Raw genomic sequence first — 22869 nt, forward strand, 5'->3', positions numbered from 1 at the left:
CACCCTCTCCAGCATTTATTGTTTGTAGATTTTTTGATGGTGGCCATTCTGACAGGTGTGAGGGATACCTCACTGTAGTTTTGATTTGCATTTCTCTAATAATTACTGATGTTGAGCATCTTTTCATGTGTTTGTTGGCCATCTGTATGTCTTCTTTGGAGAAATGTCTCTTTAGGTCTTCTGTCCATTTTTTAACTGGGTTATTTATTTTTTTGCTATTGAGCTCCGTGAGCTGTTTGTGTATTTTAGACATTAATCCTTCGTCCGTTGATTCATTTGCAAATATTTTCTCCCATTCTCAGGGTTGTCTTTTCGTCTTGTTTGTAGTTTCCTTTGCTTTGCAAAAGCTTTTAAGTTTCAGTGGGTCCCATTTGTTTATTTTTGTTTTTATTTCCATTCCTCTAGGAGGTGGATCAAAAAAGATCTTGCTGTGATTTATGTCACAGAGTGTTCTTCCTTTGTTTTCCTCTAAGAGTTTTATAGTGTCCGGTCTTACATTTAGGCCTCTGATCCATTTTGAGTTTATTTTTGTGTTTGGTGTTAGGGAGTGTTCTAATTTCATTCTTTTACATGTAGCTGTCCAGTTTTCCCAGCATCTCTTATTGAAGAGACTGTCTTTTCTCCATTATATATCCTTGCCTCCTTTGTCATAGATTAGTTGAGCATAGGTGCATGGGCTTATCTCTGGGCTTTCTATCCTGTTCCATTGATCTATATTTCTGTTTTTGTGCCAGTACCATACTGTCTTGATTACTGTAGCTTTGTAGTATAGCCTGAAGTCAGGGAGTCTGATTCCTCCAGCTCCATATTTTTCCCTCATGACTGCTTTGGCTATTCAGGGTCTTTTGTGTCTGCATACAAATTTTAAGATTTTTTTTCTAGTTCTGTAAAAAATGCCATTGGTAATTTGATAGGGATTGCATTGAATCTGTAGATTGCTTTGGGTAGTATTGTCTTTTTCACAATATTGATTCTTCCAATCCAAGAACATGGTATATCTCTCCATCTGTTGGTATCATCTTTAATTTCTTTCAACAGTGTCTTATAGTTTTCTGCATACAGGTCTTTTTTCTTCCTAGGTAGGTTTATTCCTGGGTATTTTATTCTTTTTGTTGTCATGGTAAATGGGAGTGTTCCTTTCATTTCTCTTTCAGGCTTTTCATCATTACTGTAAGGAATGCAAGAGATTTATGTGCATTAATTTTGTATCCTGCAACTTTACCAAATTCATTGATTAGCTCTAGTAGTTTTCTGGTGGCATCTTTAGGATTCTCTATGTATAGTATCATGTCATCTGCAAACAGTGACAGTTTTACTTCTTTTCCAAATTGTATTCCTTTTTCTTCTCTGATAGCTGTGGTTAGGACTTCAAAAACTCTGTTGAATAATAGTGGCGAAAGTGGACATCCTTGTCTTGTTCCTGATCTTAGAGGAAATGCTTTCAGTTTTTCACCATTGAGAATGATGTTTGCTGTGGCATTGTTGTATATGGCCTTTATTATGTTGAGGTAGGTCCCCTCTGTGCCCACTTTCTGGAGAGTTTTTATCATAATGGGTGTTGAATTTTGTCAAAAGCTTTTTCTGCATCTATTGAGATGATCATGTGGTTTTTTCCTTCAGTTTGTTAATATGGTGTATCACATTGATTGATTTGCATATACTGCAGAATGCTTGCATCCCTGGGATAAATCCCACTTGATCATGGTGTATGATCCTTTTAATGTGTTGTTGGAGTCTATTTGCTAATATTTGTTGAGGATTTTTGCATCTGTATTCATCAGTGATATTGGTCTGTAGTTTTCTTTTTTTTAGTATGTTTGTCTGGTTTTGGTGTCAGGGTGATGGTGGCCTCATAGAATGAGTTTGGGAGTGTTCCTTTCTCTGCCATTTTTTGGAAGAGTTTGAGAAGGATGGGTGTTAACTCTTCTCTAAATGTTTGATAGAATTCACCTGTGAAGCCATCTGGTCCTGGACTTCTGTTTGTTGGAAGATTTTAAATCAGAGTTTCAATTTCATTACTTGTGATTGGTCTGTTCATATTTTCTGTTTCTTCCTGGTTCAGTCTTGGAAGGTTATACCTTTCTAAGAATGTGTCCATTTCTTCCAGGTTGTCCATTTTATTGGCATAGAGTTTGTTTTAGTAGTGTCTTAAGATGCTTTGAATTTCTGTGGTGTCTGTTGTAACTTCTCCTTCTTCATTTCTAATTTTTTTTTTTTTTTTTTGTGGTACGTGGGCCTCTCACTGTTGTGGCCTCTCCCGTTGCAGAGCACAGGCTCTGGACGTGCAGGCTCAGCGGCCATAGCTCACAGGCCCAGCCGCTCTGCGGCATGTGGGATTCTCCCGGACCAGGACACGAACCTGCGTCCCCTGTATCGACAGGTGGACTCTCAACCACTGCGCCACCAGGGAAGCCCTCATTTCTAATTTTATTGATTTGAGTCCTCTCCCTCTTTTTCTTGATGAGTCTGGCTAATGCTTTATCAATTTTGTTTATCTTCTCAAAGAACCAACTTTTAGTTTTATTGATCTTTGCTGCTGTTTTCTTTGTTTCTATTTCATTTATTTCTGCTCTGATCTTTATGATTTCTTTCCTTCTACTAACTTTGGGTTTTATTTGTTCTTCTTCCTCTAGTTCCTTTAGGATGTTAGATTGTTTATTTGAGATTTTTCTTGTTTCTTGAGGTAGGCTTGTATTGCTATAAACTGCCCTCTTGCAGCTGCTTTTGCTGCATCCCACAGATTTTGGATTGTCATGTTTTCGTTGTAATTTATCTCTAGGTATGTTTTGATTTCTTCAGTGATCTCGGTTATTTAGTAACATATTGTTTAGCCTTCATGTGTTTGTGTTTTTTACGTTTTTTTCCCTGTAATTGATTTCTGATCTCTTATTGTTGTGGTCAGAAAAGATGCTTGATGTGATTTCAATTTTCTTAAATTTACTGAGGCTTGATTTGTGACCCAAGATGTGATCTATCCTGGAGACTGTTCCATGTGCACTTGAGAAGAAAGTGTAATCTGCTGTTTTTGGATGGAGTGTCCTATAAATGTCAATTAAATCTATCTGGTCTATTTTGTGATTTAAAGCTTGTGTTTCCTTATTACTTTTCTCTTTGGATGATCTGTCCACTGGTGTTAGTGAGGTGTTGAAGTCCCCCACTATTATTGTGTTACTGTCTATTTCCTCTTTTATAGCTGTTAGCAGTTGCCTTATATATTGAGGTCCTCCTATGTTGGGTACATATATATTTATAATTGTTATATCTTCTTCTTGGATTGATCCCTTGATCATTATGTAGTGTCCTTCTTTGTCTCTTGTAACATTCTTTATTTAAAGTCCATTTCATCTCATATGAGTATTGCTACTCCAGCTTTCATTTGATTTCCATTTGCGTGGAATATCTTTTTCCATCCCCTCACTTTCAGTCTGTATGTGTCCATAGGTCTGAAATGGGTCTCTTGTAGACAGCATATATATGGGTCTTGTTTTTGTATCCATTCAGTGAGCCTGTGTCTTTTGGTTGGAGTATTCAATCCATTCACGTTTAAGGTAATTATTGATATATATGTTCCTATTCCCATTTTCTTAATTGTTATGGGTTTGTTTTTGTAGGTCCTTTCCTTCGCTTGTGTTTCCCACTTAGAGAAGTTCCTTTAGCATTTGTTGTAGAGCTGGTTTGCTGGTCCTGAATTCTGTTAGCTTTTGCTTCTCTGTAAAGCTTTTGATTTCTCCATCAAATCTGAATGAGATCCTTGCTGGGTAGAGTACTCTTGGTTGTAGGTTCTTCCCTTTCATCACTTTAAATATATCCTGCCACTCCATTCTGGCTTGTAGAGTTTCTGCTGAGAAATCAAGTGCTAACCTTATGGGAGTTCCCTTGTATGTTATTTGTTGTTTATCCCTTGCTGCTTTCAATAATTTTTCTTTGTCTTCAGTTTTTGCCAATTTGATTACTATGTGTCTCGGCGTGTTTCTCCTTGGGTTTATCCTGTATGGGACTCTCTGCACTTCCTGGACTTGGGTGGCAATCTCCTTTCCCATGTTAGGGAAGTTTTCGACTATAATCTCTTCAAATATTTTCTTGGGTCCTTTCTCTCTCTCTTCTCCTTCTGGACCCCTATAGTGTGAATGTTGTTGGGTTTAATGTTGTCCCAGAGGTCTCTTAGGCTGTCTTCATTTCTTTTCATTCTTTTTTCTTTATTCTGTTCCACAGCAGTGAATTCCACCATTCTGTCTTCCAGGTCACTTATCCATTCTTCTGCCTCAGTTTTTCTGCTACTGATTCCTTCTGGTGTATTTTTCATTTCAGTTATTGTGTTGTTCATCTCTGTTTGTTTGTTCTTTAGTTCTTCTAGATCTTTGTTAAACATTTCTTGCGTCTTCTCGATCTTTGCCTCCATTCTTTTTCCGAGGTCCTGGATCATCTTCACTATCATTATTCTGAATTCTTTTTCTGGAAGGTTGCCTATCTCCAATTCATTTAGTTGTTTTTCTGGGGTTTTATCTTGTTGCTTCATCTGGTACAAAGTCCTCTGCCTTTTCATTTTGTCTATCTTTCTGTGAATGTAGTTTTCCTTCCCCAGGCTGCAGAATTGTAGTTCTTCTTGCTTCTGCTGTCTGCCGTCTGGTGGATGAGGCTATCTAAGAGGCTTGTCACTGTCGTATAGTTTTCTGTGTACAGGTCTTTTGCCTCCTTAGGTAGGTTTATTCCTAGGTATTTTATTCTTTTTGTTGCAGTGGTAAATGGAATTGTTTCCTTAATTTCTCTTTCTGATCTTTTGTTGTTAGTGTATAGGAATGAAGAGATTTCTGTGCCTTAATTTTGTATCCTACGACTTTACTAAATTCATTGATTATCTCTTGTAGTTTTCTGGTAGCATCTTTTTTTTTTTTTTTTTTTTTGCGGTACGCGGGCCTCTCACTGTTGTGGCCTCTCCCGTTGTGGAGCACAGGCTCCGGACATGCAGGCCCAGCCGCCATGGCTCATGGGCCTAGCTGCTCCGCGGCATGTGGGATCTTCCTGGACCGGGGCATGAACCTGTGTCCCCTGCATCGGCAGGTGGACTCTCAACCACTGCGCCACCAGGGAAGCCCTCTGGTAGCATCTTTAGGATTTTCTATGTATAGTATCATGTCATCTGAAAGCAGTGACAGTTTTTCTTCTTCTTTGCCAGTCTGGATTCCTTTTATTTCTTTTTTTCTCTGATTGCTGTGGCTAAGACTCCAAAACTATGTTAAATAATAGTAGCGAGAGTGGGCACTCTTGTCTTGTTCCTGATTTTACAGGAAACACTTTCAGTTTTTCACCATTGAGAATGATGTTTGCTGTGGGTTTGTCATATATGGCCTTTATTATTTTGAGGTAGGGTCCCTCTATGCCCACTTTCTGGAGAGTTTTTATCATAAATCGGTGTTGAATTTTGTTGAAAGCCTTTTCTGCATCTATTGAGATGATTATATGGTTTTTATTCTTCAGTTTGTTAATATGGTGTATCACATTGATTGATTTGCATATATTGAAGAATCCTTGCATCCCTGGGAAAAATCACACTTGATCATGGCGTATGATTTTTTAATGTGTTGTTGGATTCGGTTTGCCTGATTTTTGCCTCTATGTTCATCGGTGATATTGGCCTGTAATTTTCTTTTTTTGTGATAAATTGTCTGGTTTTGCTATTAGGGTGATGGTGGCCTCATAGATGAGTTTGAGAGTATTCCTCCCTCTAATATTTCGGAAGAGTTTGTGAAGCATCGGTGTTAGCTCTTTTCTAAATGTTTGATAGAATTCTCCTGTGAAGCCCTCTGGTCCTGAACTTTTGTTTGTTGGAAGATTTTAAATCATAGTTTCAATTTCATTACTTGTGATTGGTCTATTCATATTTGCTATTTCTCTGAGCTTCCTGGACTTGATTGACTATTTCCTTTCCCATGTTAGGGAAGTTTTTGACTACAGTCTCTTCACATATTTTTTCAGACCCGTTCTCTTTGTCCCCTTCTTCTGAGTCCCCTATAATTTGAATGTTGGAACGTTTAATGTTGTCCCAGGGGTCTCTGAGACTGTCTTCAATTCTTTTCATTTCTCTTTTCTTTATTCTGCTCTGCAGCAGCTGTTTGCACCATTCTTTCTTCCAGCTCACTTATCCATTCTTGTGCCTCAGTTATTCTGCTATTGATTCCTTCTAGTGTATTTTTAATTTCAGTTATTGTGTTGTTCATCACTGTTTGTTTGTTCTTTAGTTCTTCTAGGTCCTTATTAAATGTTTCTTGTATTTTGTCCACTCTCTTTCTGAGATTTTGGATTATCTTTACTGTCACTACTCTGAATTCTTTTTCAGGTAGCTTGCCTATTTCCTCTTCATTTCTTTCGTCTTGTGGGTTTTTATCTTGCTCCTTCATCTGCAATATATTTCTCTCTCTTCTTATTTTGTCTAACTTACTGTGTTTGGGGTCTCCTTTCTGCAGGTTGCAGGGTCGTAGTTCCTCTTGCTTCTGGTGTCTGCCCCCAGTGGGCGAGGTTAGTCCAGTGGTTTGTGTAGGCTTCCTTGTGGGAGGGACTGGTGCCTTCGTTCTGGTGGGTGGAGCTGGATCTCATCACGCAGATGGGCAGGGCCACATCACTTGGTGTGTTCTTGGGGTGTCTGTGGGCTTAGTACGACTTTACGCAGCCTGTCTGCTGATGCGTGGGTTTGTGTTCCTGTCTTGCTTGTTGTTTGGTGTGGGGCATTCAGCACTGGAGCCTGCAGGCATTTGGGTGCAGCTGGGTCTTGGATTTGAGATGTAGACCTCCAGGAGACCTCTTGCCATTTAATATTGCCTGGGACTGGGAATTCTCTGGCATTCCAGTGTACTGGACTCAGCGCTCCCACACCAGAGGCTCAGGCCCCAAACCTGGCCTAGGAACCAAGACCCCACAAGCCACATGGCTTGGCAGTAAGAGGGTGGGAAAAAAAAAAGGGCAGGAAGAAAACAAATGAAAACTGAAGACAGATAGCAAAGATAAAAACAAGCAAACAACAACAACAACTAAGAACAAACAAACAAATGAAGAAACAGACAAAGCCCCAGACAGATGGTAAAAGCAGAACCAAACAAAAACAAAGAAACAAACACAAAACGTACAAAAAAAGAAACAAAAACACAGTAAACAAAAAACAAGAGGGCTTCCCTGGTGGCGCAGTGGTTGAGAGTCCGCCTGCCGATGCAGGGGACACGGGTTCGTGCCCCGGTCTGGGAAGATCCCACATGCTGCGGAGCGGCTGGGCCCGTGAGTCATGGCCGCTGAGCCTGCGCGTCCGGAGCCTGTGCTCCGCGACGGGAGAGGCCACAGCAGTGAGAGGCCTGCGTACCGCAAAAAAAAACCAAAACAAAACAAGAGAACAAGCAGACAAAAGAACCCCAAAATGAAATCAAACAATTAAAAACAAAATTGACAAAAAAATAAAAACCGAACAGGAGCAGAATGCAAACTGAAGGAAAAAGCAAAGAAAACAAAACAAGCACACAAAGATAATTTTTAAAAGATAAAGATAAGAACAAATAGAACAAAGCAAAAAAGATTTAAACAAAACAGAACAAAGGAAAAAAAAGAAAAGGGAAAAACACAGAACAAAAAAGTAATGTAGAAAGAGAAATATAAAAAAATTGAAATATATTTTAGAAGTTTTTAAAAACTCAAATAAAAATAAAAACAATAATAATAAAACAGCAACAGAACAAAACATTTAAAAAAATAGTAATCATTATATTTTCCTGGGTCTCAGCTTTCAGCATCCTTGCCCCCCACCATGAGTCACAGCCAGCACTTGGCTCCCCAGGAGGCCCTCTACAACCTCTAGTTAGGTCTCTGGTCCCACTGTGGGCACTCTGGGGGCAGCTCAGGCTCTGACCTGGCCCACCTCCTGTACGTACTAGTCTGCAGCTGCTAGAGCTAGACCAGTTTCATTTGTGGGAACACTCATTGTCCATCCAGGTATTCTGTAGATGCAGGGTTTACCAAGCTGATCACGAGGACTTCATCTGAGGCTTGTGCAGCTTCACAGGAAGACTTTTGTTCCTCTTCCTTAGTCACCCTGCCCTGGGGCTCAACTGTGGTTTTAGCCTCACCTCTGCATGTGAGCCACCCACAGGAGTCTGCTCCTGAGGCTGCCCTGGAGCACTTGGGTCTGCCCTGGTGAGGACAGGGTGCGGAGGTGGCATGACTGCCTGGGTCACAAGGGCTCTGGTGGCGACAGGTGCATGGGAAAGCCAGAGGCCACAGGAGTGATAGATCCAGCCTTAGCGCCTGGCAGCTGGCATGAGAAGGTCAGCCCTGGAGGGAGCTTTTCTTAGCCCTGGCCACAGGCGTGAGAAGGTCCTCTTTAACTTTTTATGTCATTTTATATTATATGTGACTCTTGTTAAGAGCATATAGCTGTTTCTTGGTTTTTTAGTCCAATGCGGGAGTTTGTTTTTAAGTAGATGAATTTGATGTACTTGTTTCTATTACAATTATGTTTGGCCCTTTTCTTCTGTTTGTGTGTTTATTTATTTATTTTTAAACATAGTGGGTTTTTTTGGCTGTGTTAGGTCTTCATTGCTGTGCGCGGGCTTTCTCTAGTTGCTGTGAGTGGGGGCTACTCTTGTTGCGGTGTGCAGGCTTCTCATTGTGGTGGCTTCTCTTGTTGCGGCGCACAAGCTCTAGGCACATGGGCTTCAGTAGTTGTGGCACACAGGCTCAGTAGTTGTGGCGCATGGGCCCAAGAGCGCGTGGGCTCGGTAGTTGTGGCTTGCAGGCTCTAGGGCATGCAGGCTTCAGTAGTTGTGGTGCACAGGCTCAGTAGTTGTGACAGGCTCTAGAGCACAGGCTCAGTAGTTGTTGCGCACGGGCTTAGTTGCTCTGCGGCGTGTGGGATCAAACCCGTGTCCCTGCATTGGCAGGCAGATTCTTAACGGGAGTCCCTCTTCTGTTTATTTTGTTCTGATGATTTCCTTCATGGTTTTATTTTATTTTGTCTTGTCTTTTAGTTCTTTCTTTTCCTTCTTCTGTGAAAATGTGGAAATTATTCTGTTTCTTTTCTATTAGTGAAATTTACTTTTTAAAAAATGAAGCTTTATTTATTTGTTTATGAACGTTCGAAATGCTACCAAGTCCCTTCACGATCTGGTCTCTGCCTAATTCTCCTGTGACCATGTCTTCTCATTCTCCCTTTTCCACACATTTACATTCTATTGTCTAAACCAAACTACTTTAGATTCCTTAACACATTGCTGTATTCTCTGGGTGATTCACCCTTGATGTTTAGGCTAAACTTCTTTAAGAAGCTTCTGCCCCTGTATCACTTCTCCTAGGCCTGTCCTTACACCCCTACTCACCCTCTAGATTGTAGAGCTTAGGTTGTGGTATCCCTTGCATACCTCTGTGGGAGCACTTACCACTGTGTGTAACATCTGTTTGTCTCTGGCTGTACTATAAGACTCTTTTTTTATATATATATATAAATTTATTTATTTTATTCATTTATTTTTGGCTGCATTGGGTCTTCGCTGCTGCACGTGGGCTTTTTCTAGTTGCAGCGAGCAGGGGCTACTCTTTGTTGCAGTGCACAGGCTTCTCATTGCAGTGGCTTCTCTTGCTGCTGAGCACAGGCTCTAGGTGCACGGGCTTCAGTAGTTGTAGCATGCAGGCTCAGTAGTTGTGGCTCACGGGCTTAGCTGCTCCCCGGCATGTGGGATCTTCCTGGACCAGGGCTTGAACCCATGTCCCCTGCATTGGCAGGTGGATTCTTAACCACTGTGCCACCAGGGAAGCCTACTATAAGACTCTTGAGAGCAGAGACCAGGTTTTCCATTTTATATCCCCAGAATCTAGCAACAGTATACATTAGGCTCCCAGTAAATATTTTCTAAATGAATAAGAAAAATCTGAGAAATATTTTTGCTGTTTAGAGTCATTGGGTCATAGAATTGCTGGCAGACCCCATAGATAGGCCCAAAGAATGAGGAGTGACTTATTAAAAGCCATGTAGCTGAGAACACAATTTTCTGCCAAGAGATATTTAGTCCTATTTTCCCATGTGAAATTTTTTAGTGTGTGAAGAACATAAAACAGTCTACACGATGGTTGTGAGCCTGATCTTCAAGGTTCCAGGGAAGCCAGGCATCAGCTCTAGGCCTGGGCTCACTGCCCTCTTTGGCCTGTGGCCATGCTGGGCTTCAGAGCAGAAGCCAACTCAAGTGCCCGCACTTCAGTTTATCCCCCTTGGGAATACTTCACCCTTTCAACTCTTCTTCCATCATACTCCTAGGTGTTTCAGGGTTATGGTTTGGTTATTCATTTCTTATAACCTTTCTACTCAAGTTTCAAAGCAGTCCTTCATGTAGATTTGTAGTTGAGTTTCAGCTTTTGTTTCTGGGGACTGTTCAGAGGTCTAGTACCCCTTACCTCACAAGCTTTTCCCCTCTGGTTTGCCCTTCCACCCCAGTGTCAGTTTAGTTGTCAGGTGACTTCTTTTCATTCCTGTGTTAAGAGTGCCTGGATTTCACAGTGCCTGACAGAATCAATAAGGAAAAAAGGGCTATTTTTTTTGTTTGTTTTTTTCTCTCTCTCTGCCAAAGGATAGATGAAGACATTTTGGAAAAGGAGAAAAGATTGCTGAGGTGATATTTTAAAATGGAACTCATGCTGTGGAAAAAGCAGCAGGTAGCCGTCCTAGAGTATAGGAACTCAAAAAAAAAAAAAGATTTCTCATTTGGCTGTAGCGTTTTGATAAGGAAAGAGAAAAGATGAGGTGAGGGTGGGACCTGCAGGGGCTCTTAGGCAGTGGAGAACTGTGTACTGAAAGGGAGAGCCAGAGTCCCTGTGTGTGTGTCAGGCATCTTGGTCTCATTCTTTTCGTTTGGTAGTCAAGAGTTAGGGTACAGAGAGGATATTTGGATGGTCTTTGGCTAGCAGCAGGAGAGTTCAGATATGAATATGAACCAAGTGGTATTAATAAGACTAGATTATACCTATGGGGGTATAGCCATTTTAGAATTTGGCAGGAAATGAGGGTGGAGCTATAAAAATGCCCTCATTGCCCCTGGATTGGGACTGGTTTGCCATTTCTTTGTACTTGGTTACAGATGCCTGTCTTTGGTAAGATTTTGCTACAAATAGAAGATTTCAGTATACTAGGTTTAATTATAGACTGTACTCCAAATGTTTGCTTCTTGCCTCCACAAACCACTTTTTAACAGTATGTCCTTGTATCAAATGGTTCAGTGTTCTTTAAGAAACAACAAAACCAGTGGGAGACAGAAAAACTACATTGTCAATTTCCTTGGAAATGTTGACATGAAGCTTATTACTTCTGTTGTAAAACCCTGTTCCATTTAGAAAAAGAAGAGACCACCGTGATCCCAAGGGGTGTGTACAATTACAGCTTGGGGTTGTGTAACAGAAATACAGTGAACCCATTCTGGTTATTAACTGTATAGGCAAAAAAAAAAAAAAGGAAAGGAAAGAGAAGGGTACATAGATACATCCATTTCAGAAGCCATCAGTTCTTTTTTCCTATGAGTTTTTTTTTTTTTAGTAAGATTTTCCTTAATCTAAAGAAAATTGTCTCTGACAAAGAAAACAAAGTAGTGATGGTATACCATTTGCAAAGTAAGTCTTTGCAGGCCCAATTCTGGGCTGTAAGTTTGTACCAAAGCATATAGGTAGGTAGGCCAGCCTGGGGAATTGTTTTTAACCTTGAAATTTTATTCCCTTGGTTTTGTTCTTTATTGGTTTTGTTCCTAATGAACATGTGAAGATCCAAACTCTATCGCAGTTTTATTCTTGTGATCCTTTACAAAAGGTTTTGTTGTTGCTGTGGTGGTGGTGGTGGTGCCTTTAAATTCTAGAACCTTTTCTTCTGACCTTCAGTCTCCAGATTCAACTGCAAGAGCAAAATGATAATGCAGATCTTTTAGAATTCAGCTGTGCTTCCTAATGGGGCTGTAGCCAGTTTTTGCTCCAAGTTGCACACACAGATCTTGCTGTTGTTTGTCCAGCAAACATCCCTTTCCCCACTCACTGAATATTGCCATTCTCACTTAGATCAGTAATAGGAGTCTGTACCTGATCTCTAGGAATCAGAAAGATGCTTCAAAAGTACAAAGTAATGCTTCCAGCGGCCCTCCAGGCTGGTGTTACCTCTATAAATGGGAAAGTGCTGTGGCAGAGAAGGCAGATTAAACTGAACCAAGATTACCTGGCAGGAAATGGTGTAGGACCTATCTTTGAGCCCTTCCATCAGCTTAGACTCATCCTGCCATCATCACAAGCATGATAACAAACATATTTATCATATCCGAATGTTTCCTTGTGCCCCTTAGTAACCCATAACCCCTCTCCCCTATTTCAGTGTTTTCAGGCAACTATTGATTTGCTTTCTGTCCATTATAGGTTAGTTTGCATTTTCTAGAATTTTGTGTGAATGGAATTATAGTATTTACTCTTTTTTTAGTTGGGCCTGTTTAACTCACTATAATTATTTTGAGATTCTGCCATGTGTATCAATAGTTTGTCCCTATTTCTTTGTTGGATAGTATTCCATTTTCTGAATATATCACAGTTTGTTTATTCACTTGTTGATGGCCATTCAGATTTTCAGTTTTTTTGCTTTTAAGAACAAAGCTACTATTAATATTCATGTACAAATCTTTGGGTGGACATTTACTGTGATATTAATACAGCCACCACAGCTTTCTCTTGATTAGTGTTAGTATAGTATATCTTTTAATGTGATTGTTAACATGGTGGTTTATAGTTAAGTTTAAATCTCCCCTCTTGTGGATTGTTTTTATTTTTCCCATCTCTTTTTCTGGTTCCCATTTTTGCTTTGTCTGCCTTCTTTTAGATTCACGGTATTTTTTTATTATTCCATACTATTTTCTCACGTGGCTTATTAGCTCTTCCTCTTTGCCTTTTTAATGGTTGTTTTAAGGTTTATAGGGTACATCTTTAACTCTTCACAGTCTGTCTTCAAGTAGTGTTATATCATTTCAGCTATAGTGTAAGAACCTTACAACTCTACGTTTCCATTTCTCCCTCCTGATTTTTGTGCTCCTGTTGTCACACGTTTTACTTCTACATATGGTATAAACCCCATTATATACTGTTGCTCTTTTTCTTTAAGTGCTCAATTATCTTTTGGGTTTTTTTTTGTTTTTTTTTTAATTCTTGGCTGCGTTGGGTCTCTGTTGCTACGCGCGGGCTTTCTCTAGTTGCGGCGAGTGGGGGCTACTTTTTGTTGCGGTGCACGGGCTTCTCGTTGTGGTGGCTTCTCTTGTTGTGGAGCATAGGCTCTAGGCACGTGAGCTTTGGTAGTTGCAGCATGTGGGCTCAGTAGTTGTGGCACATGGGCTTAATTGCTCCGAGGCATGTGGGATCTTCCCGGACCAGGGCTTGAACCCGTGTCCCCTGCATTGGCAGGCGGATTCTTAACCACTGCGCCACCAGGGAAGTCCCCTGGGTTTTTTTTTTAATTAGTTAATTAATTAATTACACTGTGGCATGTGGGATCTTCATTGCAGCACGCGGGATCTTTCATTGTGGCTCACAGGCTCTTCATTGTGGCTCACAGGCTTCTCTCTAATTGTGGTGCACAGGCTCCAGAGTGCACGGGCTCCATAGTTGCGACACACGGGCTTAGTTGCCCCGCGGCATGTGGGATCTTAGTTCTCCAACCAGAGATCAAACCCATGTCCCCTGCATTGGAAGGCAGATTCTTAACCACTGGATCACCAGGGAAGTCCATAAGTGGTCAATTATCTTTTAAAGAGATTTTTTTTAAAGTAAGAAGAAAGTCTTTTGTATCTACCCACATATTTGCCATTGCCAGGGCTCTTCATTCCATTGTGTAGATCCAGATTTCCATCTTGTATCAGTTTTTTTCTTCCTAAATGATTTCCTTCAACATCTCTTGTAGTGCTGGTCTATTGGTGATGATTTCTGTCAACTTGTGTATGTCTGAAAAATTACTTGCCTTCACCTTTGAATGATATTTTCACCAGATATATAGCATTCTAGGTTAATAGGCTTTTTTTTTTTTTCTTTCAGTACTCTGAGTGTTGCTGCACTGTCTTCTGGATTGCTTAGTTTGCAATGAGAGGTCTGCTTTCATTCTTATATGTTCTTCTATATGTAATGTGTCTTTTTTTCTGGATGTTTATAGGATTTTCTCTTTATCATTGATTTTGAATAATTTATGATGTCCCTTGGTGTTGTTTTCTTCATGTCTCTTGTGTTTGGTGTTCATTGAGCTTCTTGGATCTGTGAGTTTATAGTTTTCATCAAATATGGAAAATTTTCAATCATCATATTTTCAAATATTTCTTTTTGCCCCCATCCTCCTTTCAGGAACTCCAGTTACATGTACAGTTGGCCCTTGAACAACACACGTTTGAACTACATGAATCGACTTATACACAGATTTTTTTTCAATAGTAAATACTACAGTACTACATAATCTACTGTCGGTTGAGTCTGTGGATACAGAGGAACTGTGTATGTGGAGGAACCATGGCTATGGGGGGCCAAGTATAAGATACGTAGATTTTTGACTGTGCACAGGGTTGGTGTCCCAATCCCCACGTTGTTCAAGGGTGAACTGTATATTAGGCTAAGTACAGCTCACTGGTGATCTATTCATTTTTTCAGGCTTTTTTTTCTTTCTGTTTTCTTTTAGATAGTTTCTAATGTTATGTATTTGAGCTTACTCTTCTTCTACAGTGTGTAATCTGCAGTTAATCTCATCCAGTGTGTTTTTCATCAGACGTTGTATTTTTCTTCTCTAGATGTTCAGCTTGGGTCTTTTTTATATCTTCCCTGTTTCTAGTTAACATGCTTAAGCTTTTCTCTATCTTCTTGAATACATCATATGTAGTTATAATAACTGTTTTAACGTCCTTGTCTTCTAATTCTGTCATTTCTATTATTTTTACTAATGATTTTTTTTCTCTTTATGGTTAATGTTTTCCTATCTCTTTGAATGTCTGAATGCTTAATTTTTTTTTACTGAAATTTAGATTTTGTGAATTTGGATTTCTTTTTGGTATACTTATAAAAATTCCTGTGTGGGTGTGTTGGTGTATGTGTGTGCTTCTTTATTTTATTTTTAAATTTTATTGGAGTATAGTTGATTTACAGTGTTGTTAGTAAATATTCTTGAACTTTGTTCTAGATTCTAGTTAAATTAATTGGAAATAGTTGTTCCTTTTGAGGCTTACTTTTAAGCTTACTATGAGGTGCGACCAGACTAGCATTTAGTCTATGGCAAATTTAACTCATTACTAAAGTAGTACCCTTCTGAGTACTTTACCTGCTGCACTGGGAATTCACCAGGCTTTTCCACTGCAACTGGTGGGAACACAAACTATTCCTGGCCCCTGTGAGCTCTAGGGATTGTTTCCCCTTCTTCTTTAAGGTGCTTCTTTTCTACAGCTTTGGTTAGTTTCCTCATGCATATTCTAATCAATACTGAACTGAAGACTCAGCCGGTACCCTCTTCAGATCTCTGTGCAGCTCTTGTTTCTGGTACCCTGCTCTGTGAACTCCAGCCACAGTGGCCTCCCCAGACTCCTCACTGTGCCTCCTCCCTGCCCTGAGGCATAGAAATTCTCTCCTACCAGCCAACTGGGCTCATTGCATGTGTTTCCCTCTCTCAGGGATTACTTCCTGTGCTACCTGATGTAAAGTGTCTGAAAACCATTGTTTTGCATATTTTATCCTTTCATTTTTTTGTTTTAGGCATGGGAGGGGATGTAAATCCAGTCCCTGTTACTCCATCTTGACCCAAAGTGGAAGTCTAACAGTATATTATATACTAAAAAAAAAATACATTCTAAACTATATTTTCTTACCATTTATTGCTGGTAGATAGTAATGCAATTAACTTTTGTGTTTTGATATTTTATTAACAACTTTGCTGTGTCATGTATTGGTCAGCTTTTGTTGCAATAACAATCCCCAAATCTCAGGGACTCTCGATGGCAAATGTTTGTTTTTTACTCCTGGTACATCTGTCACTGGCCATCCGAAGCTCTGCTTTACATCTTTATTTGAGGATTCAGGCTGAAGGAGCAATGTTTAATGGGACATGACTCTCTCATGGCAGAGGGAAAAGACTGGATAATGCAATAAATCTTAAAACTTCTCTAAAGACACATATATTACTTACACTCACATCTAATTGGCCATTAAAAGTCACATGGCCAAACCTGATGTCTGTGGTGGGAGGAGGGTGTATAAGCAGTGATGTGTTAGAGCTGGCTCATATAGGCTCATGAAAACTGCTTGTACACCTCTCTTTCCAACACTGTGTTTAGTGATCATGTTGGTGACTTGAAATATACTACGATGGGAGCATTTACACCACGTAAATTGGCAAACACAACAAATCAGCACCTTTTTTCTGGAGAGCTAGCTGAACTTTTAGTTTCAAACCACTGGGTATATGCCTCTTTTAGAGAGTAGTGGTTAATAGTTGGAAACAAGATTATTTTCTATCATATATCTTTTTAGTAATTTGTTAACTTGTGTGTGTGTTTAAATTTTACTAGCTATGACCTCTAGTGTAGCATTGAGTATGAGTAGTGATAAAGGGCAAACTTGTCTTGTTCCTGGTGTTAAAGGAAATGCATTTTGCCATCGAGTATAATATTTGCTGTAAGTTTTTTGGAGACAGCATTTATCAGATTAAGGAAACTTCTCTAATTGTCACAGATTTCACATAATTGATCAATCAATTTTATCAAATGCTTTTCCTACATTTATTGAAATAATCTTTTAATATTAATATAGTGAAAATTGCATTAATGGATATTCTGATATTGAACTAACCTTGCATTCCTGGAATGAGCCCATCTTTTTTATGTTTTCTAGGATTCTGTATATTATTTATGAATATTATACCTATATGTATGAATGAGCTTGGCCTGTAATTTTACTGTCTCAGAAAAGTTTTGCTGTCAGAGGTTGTTAATTGTTTGTTTTAGCCTTATTAAATGAGTTGAATAATTTTCCTTATTTTTCTGTTTTCTATATGAGTTTAAGTAAAATTGGAACTATTTTGCTCTTGAATGCTTAGTATAACTTGATAGTGATACCTTCTGGACCTTGAGTTTTCTTTGGGAGGAGATTTTTGACTAGCTCTCCATTCAGATTTTTTTGTTTTTCTTGAGCTGGGGAAAATATATTTTCCTAGGAATTGTCCATCTCACCTGTTTTCCAAGTTTATGGCATAGAATTATTCCTTTGTTCTGTTGTTCTTAATGTCTGCTGTATCTGTAGTTTTCTCCCTTTCTATTGATTACCATTATTATTTTTTGTGCCTTTTCTTTTTTTCTTGATCATTCTTGCTAGAGGTTTGTCAATTTTATTGATCTTTCTAAAGAACCAGATTGGACTTTGTTGATCCTCTTTATTAGAGTTTGGCAATTAAAGACCTGCAGACCAAATCTGGCTGAGACCTGTTTTTTTATGGCCAGTAAGCTAAGAACCTAAGAATGGTTTTTATACCTTAAAAGCGTTAAAAATATTTTAACACACACACAAACACAAAGATGCCACAGAGACCATACGTGGCCCGTGAAACCTAAAATATTTTCTGTCTGACCCTTTTCATAAAATTTGCCAACCTGCCAGCCTGTGCTCTCTAGAGTCTTGGTTTTTTGGTCACTGATTATTTATCTTACTTCACTGTCTGCTCAGCCATTTTGCGCGAGGTTTCTCTGCATATCTAGCTCACCATAGTGCTAGAAACAAAAATCTTACCTCTGTTCTCTACATATTTGTTTCGTTTTCTGGCATAGGCAGTCAAGTAATGGTTGGTACCAGTAGTTTATAAGAAATGGATGGGAATAGCAATTGAAAAAATGTATCAAGCAATACAGAAGACCACCATTATTCTATTTTAGTGGTGGAATATCTCTTAGCACTGCCATAGCACCAGTGTTCTTTGGCACTGTAGTTTGAGAGCAGCTATGAACTTAGTCATATTGATCTTACTGCCAAATTCATAGAAGTCCTGGACCCCGGAAAGTGATATTATATTTTGGGAGCTAATAGGAACTTAATCATGTACATTGTAAAGCAAACAAAAATGATCTCATATGTCATTATCCAAATTTTTTACCAGAATAAGTTTATGGTTCACAGTATTTTTTAAAGAATGCCTATCACGTTTTTTCCCTCCTTAATTCCTCAGTCTCTTTTGGCCGGGGAGGGAGTAGACTTTACCTCTTTTACTTGTCCTTCAAATAAATTTTCCCCAAGGTTTAATCCCTCTTTTCTGCATATTTTCTGCCCCCTCTCAGGGTAATCTTCACATCATAGGTTCAATTACTAACCATAGATATAATTATTCTTATATATTTCCTTCTGTTTTTAATCTCATTCCTGGACTTCAGACCCACAAGTCTAAGCTGAACATCACTGCCATGTCTCACAGGCACCTCAGGTTCGATCTAACTCAACTCTTTTCACTCATAGTCTGTTACTTTGCCTTTCTTATCAGTGTCTCTACCTCTAATGCATTTCCCCTCTTTCTTCTGCTTCTTTCCCTCTCCTCCCCCAATACTGTCCAACCCACTGTGGCAAGTGTGATCTTTCCAATACACAAAATCAGCAGGCTTCTTTTTTTTTTTTTTTTTTTTTTTTGCGGTACGCGGGCCTCTCACTGTTGTGGCCTCTCCCATTGCGGAGCACAGCCTCCGGACCCGCAGGCTCAGCGGTCATGGCTCACGGGCCCAGCCGCTCCGCGGCATGTGGGATCTTCCCAGACCGGGGCACGAACCTGCGTCCCCTGCATCGGCAGGTGGACTCTCAACCACTGCGCCACCACGGAAGCCCAGCAGGCTTCATTTTTTGCTGCTGCCCCTCGTGCTCTTTATATTCTAGCAGTACCATGCACCACTTCCCTGAATGTTCCATGCTTACTCATGCCTTTGCATGTGCTGCTGTTTCCTTCTGCTTGAAATACCCTTATCTTTTTTGCCTGTCTGGGAAAGACATGCAGTGAAACTTGGTTCAGGCATCATCTGCTTTGTGAAGCCTCCCTGACTCATAGTCAGCCCTCCCTCCTGCATTCATGTTCTACTTTGTGTACACCTCCATTGTAGTACTTGGCTCTTCATTGTCTGCACGTCTGTCTCCCCTGTGAACTGAGGTCCTCAGAAGCATGAGCTGTGCCTCTCTCTACATCCTCAGCTTAATAACTGGCACCTATTAGATGCCTCATAAATATTACATTTGATGAAAGAGCAAAAAAATTATACTCAGAATGCATGTTCACTACAAAAGTATTTCTGTATAATAAAGAAGAATAAGCTAATTAAAGCAACAACGGAAACTTCCCACTCCTCACCTTCCCTTCTCATCAGAGGGCTCACCTGGGCAGAAGAGGGAGCAGTAGGTGACTCAGTCATTTCCCACAACCACCCATGTTATAGAGGCCAGCGTTCACATTGGTCCTGGCATGATCAACAACCTGATGAACCCAGCCAAGACTAAGATAAACTGCTTGTCCTCGAGTAGAATAAATATTTCAAATAAAGTCAACCCAAGAAAGGCCAAACAGCTATTGATTGCTAAAAGCCTGAACTTGAGCCCAGTGAGTATTCCAACGTTCACCTCCATCCAGCTTGCCTGATCAATATGCAATTACTGCCCCCTTTAAACGTGTCTTAACTGCTTACCTGAAGAAGGGTTTTACTTTTAAGATCTTTTGTTTGTTGAATTTGCTTAGGCAGGGAAAAAAAGAGACTTGGCGAAACCAGCGTCATTTACCTTTAGCATTTCAAACAATTCTGTTACGTGTGAAATGTTTGAATGTATGCTGCATGGTAATGGAAGGTGCCCTGTTACATGACTGTAATTCATTTCAAGAGGACTTTTTCTGAGTGACTAAACAGTAAGGATATTGTATTTCAGTTTCCTAATTTCTGCTCACATGGTTATCTGCCCTAGCCATAACCTTTGTAAATTTAAGTTTGTAGAGTAGGGTGCTCAAGTCCAGCTGCAGTGAAAACATATATATTATTTGTCTACTCTCCTTTTAGAATTTCATCTTGGTGCAAAAAATACACTTCCTATTGAATTTAGAAATTTATTTACCCTGCTCCAGATATTTAAGATTTCATGTCTCACAAATATGCCTTTCTCACACCACTGCAGTTATCAGAACTTTGTCATTTTCACTTACGCTCTTGTCATATTCTCTTACATATGCTTACTGACCCCAAGCTCTGTCACTCCAGTCCCTTCATCACACTACTGCCAGGTTAAGCTTTCTAATATCTATCTGTGTAGAGTCCTCCTTTTCTTGAACATTTCATGGCTTCTCAATGTCAACAGCATGGAGCCCAGGTTGCCTGGCAGCACATCTAGGGCCTGTCATGACCTGTTCCTGCCCACCTCCCCTTAGTCATCTTCTTAACCCCTGGTCTTTTTTTTTTTTTTTTTTTTTTTTTTGCGGTACGCAGGCCTCTCACTGTTGTGGCCTCTTCCGTTGCGGAGCACAGACTCCGGATGCGCAGGCTCAGCGGCCATGGCTCACGGGCCCAGCCGCTCCATGGCATGTGGGATCCTTCCGGACCAGGGCCCGAACCCGTGTCCCCTGCATCGGCAGGCGGACTCTCAACCACTGTGCCACCAGGGAAGCCCAACCCCTGGTCATTGAGAGCTACTTCCAGTTCCCCCAAGTGGCATGTTCTTACAGGCCTCCTATACCTTTGCCCGGGTCGCTTACCCACCACTGCCACCAATGTCATGGCTCTCCCTTCTCTTCCTGACAAACACTCATATTTCAGACTCAGTTCAGATGTCACCTTTCATTTGACACCTTCACAGATTTCTCCTTGATAAAGTTAATTATCTCTACCTCTCACCTCCTTGGAGTTAAATTTTCATTGCTTTGGGCTTTTTTTTTTTTTTTTTTTTTTTTTTTTTGCGGTATGGGGACTTCTCACTGTTGTGGCATTTTCCGTTGCAGAGCACAGGCTCCGGACGCACAGGCTCAGCGGCCATGGGTCACGGGCCCAGCCGCTCCACGGCATGTGGGATCTTCCCAGACCAGGGCACGAACCTGTGTCCCCTGCATCAGCAGGCGGACTCTCAACCACTGCGCCACCAGGGAAGCCCCAGCTTTGGGCTTTTGAAATTATTTTTATTTACCTGTTCTTAAATTGGCTAAAGACAGGGAGCTTATAATTCCTAGCAGCTAGTGTAGTGCCTGCTGTATGGAGGCAAGTGCTTAGTAGAAGCTTTTTTTTTTTCTGTTAAACTCAGTAGTTGGGTTGAATGTCATTTGTGAGTATCTTGGATTGTTTTGATTGATTTGTTTATTCCCCATAGCAAGGGGAATAAAGGTAGGAATATTCACAATACATCCTTGATCTTTTGAGGTTGGCACCAAGTAGGATGGCCAACTATCTCAGTTTGCCCAGGACTGAGGGGTTTCCCAGGATGTTGTACTTTCTTTTCAGTGCTAAAAATGGAACAGTCTCAGGTATACCAGCATGGTCTAGCACCAAAGGGCACTGTCAGCAGCTTTTTATCTACTCTCCTTTCCTCCACTCACTGGGACCCAATCCTGGCTGGCTGTTCTGACCCAGGATAGCATGCTTTGTCATCATTAACACTTTAATAGTGCATACAAAAATTAACTCAAAATAAATTAAAGATCCAAATGTAAGAACTAAAACTAGTAAACTCTTAGAAGAAAACATAGGTGTAAATCTTCATGACACTGGGTTTGGCAGTGGTTTCCTTTTTTCTGACTGCACAACATGGCTTCCAGTATCTTAGTTCCCCGACCAGGGATTGAACCCAGGCCACTGCAGTGAAAGCACCAAGTCCTAACCACTGGACCACCAGGGAATTCCCTGGCAATGGTTTCTTAGCTATGACACCAAAAGCACAAACAGCAGAAGAAAAAAATAAGTTTTGTGCTTCAAAGGGCACTGTCAAGAAAGTGAAAAGATATCGCCTAGAATGGAAGAAAGTATTTACAAATCATTTACCTGTTAAGGGACTTGTATCCAGAATAAAGAACTCATACAACTCAATAATAAAGATAGTTAAGCTAATTTAAAAATGGGCAAAGTATCTGAATAGACATTTTTTCAAAGAGGATATACGAATGGCCAATAAGTACATGAAAAGGTGCTTGACATCATTAGTTATCAGGGAAATGCAAATTAAAACCAGAGTGAGGTACCATTTCACACCCACTAGGGTGGCTAGAACCAAAAAGTCAGATGATAAGTGTTGACAAAGATGTGGAGAAATCAGAACACTTATATGCTGCTAATGGGAATCTTAAATGATGTAGCCCCGCTTTGGAAAAGTCTGATGGTTCCTCAACAGGCTTAAACATAGAGTACCATATTCCCTAGCAGTTTCACTCCTAGGTATACATACACCGAAGAGAAATGAAAACATATATCCATACAAAAACACGTGCATGAATGTTGATAGCAGCATTATTCATAATAGCCAAAAGGTAAAAACACCCCAAATGTCCATGATGGATGAATGGATAGATAAATGGTGACATTTCCATACAGTGGACTATTATTCAAGCATAGAAAAGAATGAACTACTGATACATGCTACAACATAGATGAACCTTGAAAACATTATACTAGGTGAAAGAAGTCAGTCACAAAAGACTAAGTATTGTATGATACCATTTAAATTGAAAAGTCCAGTGTAGGCAAATCCATAGAGACAGAAAGTAGATCAGTGATTGTTTAGGGCTAGGATGGAATGGGGAAGGTAGAGGGATGGTAGCTTAAGGGTAGAGGATCTCTTGTCAGGGTGATGAAAATGTTCTATAGTTGACTATGGTGATGGTGGCACATA

At 40.2% G+C, this 22869-nt stretch overlaps 1 protein-coding gene across 2 annotated transcripts in view; it reads left to right on the plus strand.

Annotated features, from left to right (window-relative positions):
- The window catches only part of CTNNBL1 (catenin beta like 1), a 168041-nt gene that overhangs the window by 82375 nt on the left and 62797 nt on the right, over positions 1 to 22869 (plus strand). The gene's annotated exons all lie outside the window — the stretch shown is intronic.

This window comes from Delphinapterus leucas, chromosome 15 (assembly GCF_059928025.1).
Source record: "Delphinapterus leucas isolate spDelLeu-1000000601 "Yukka" chromosome 15, BTC_Dleu_Yukka2, whole genome shotgun sequence".
Classification (NCBI taxonomy): Eukaryota; Metazoa; Chordata; class Mammalia; order Artiodactyla; family Monodontidae; genus Delphinapterus; species Delphinapterus leucas.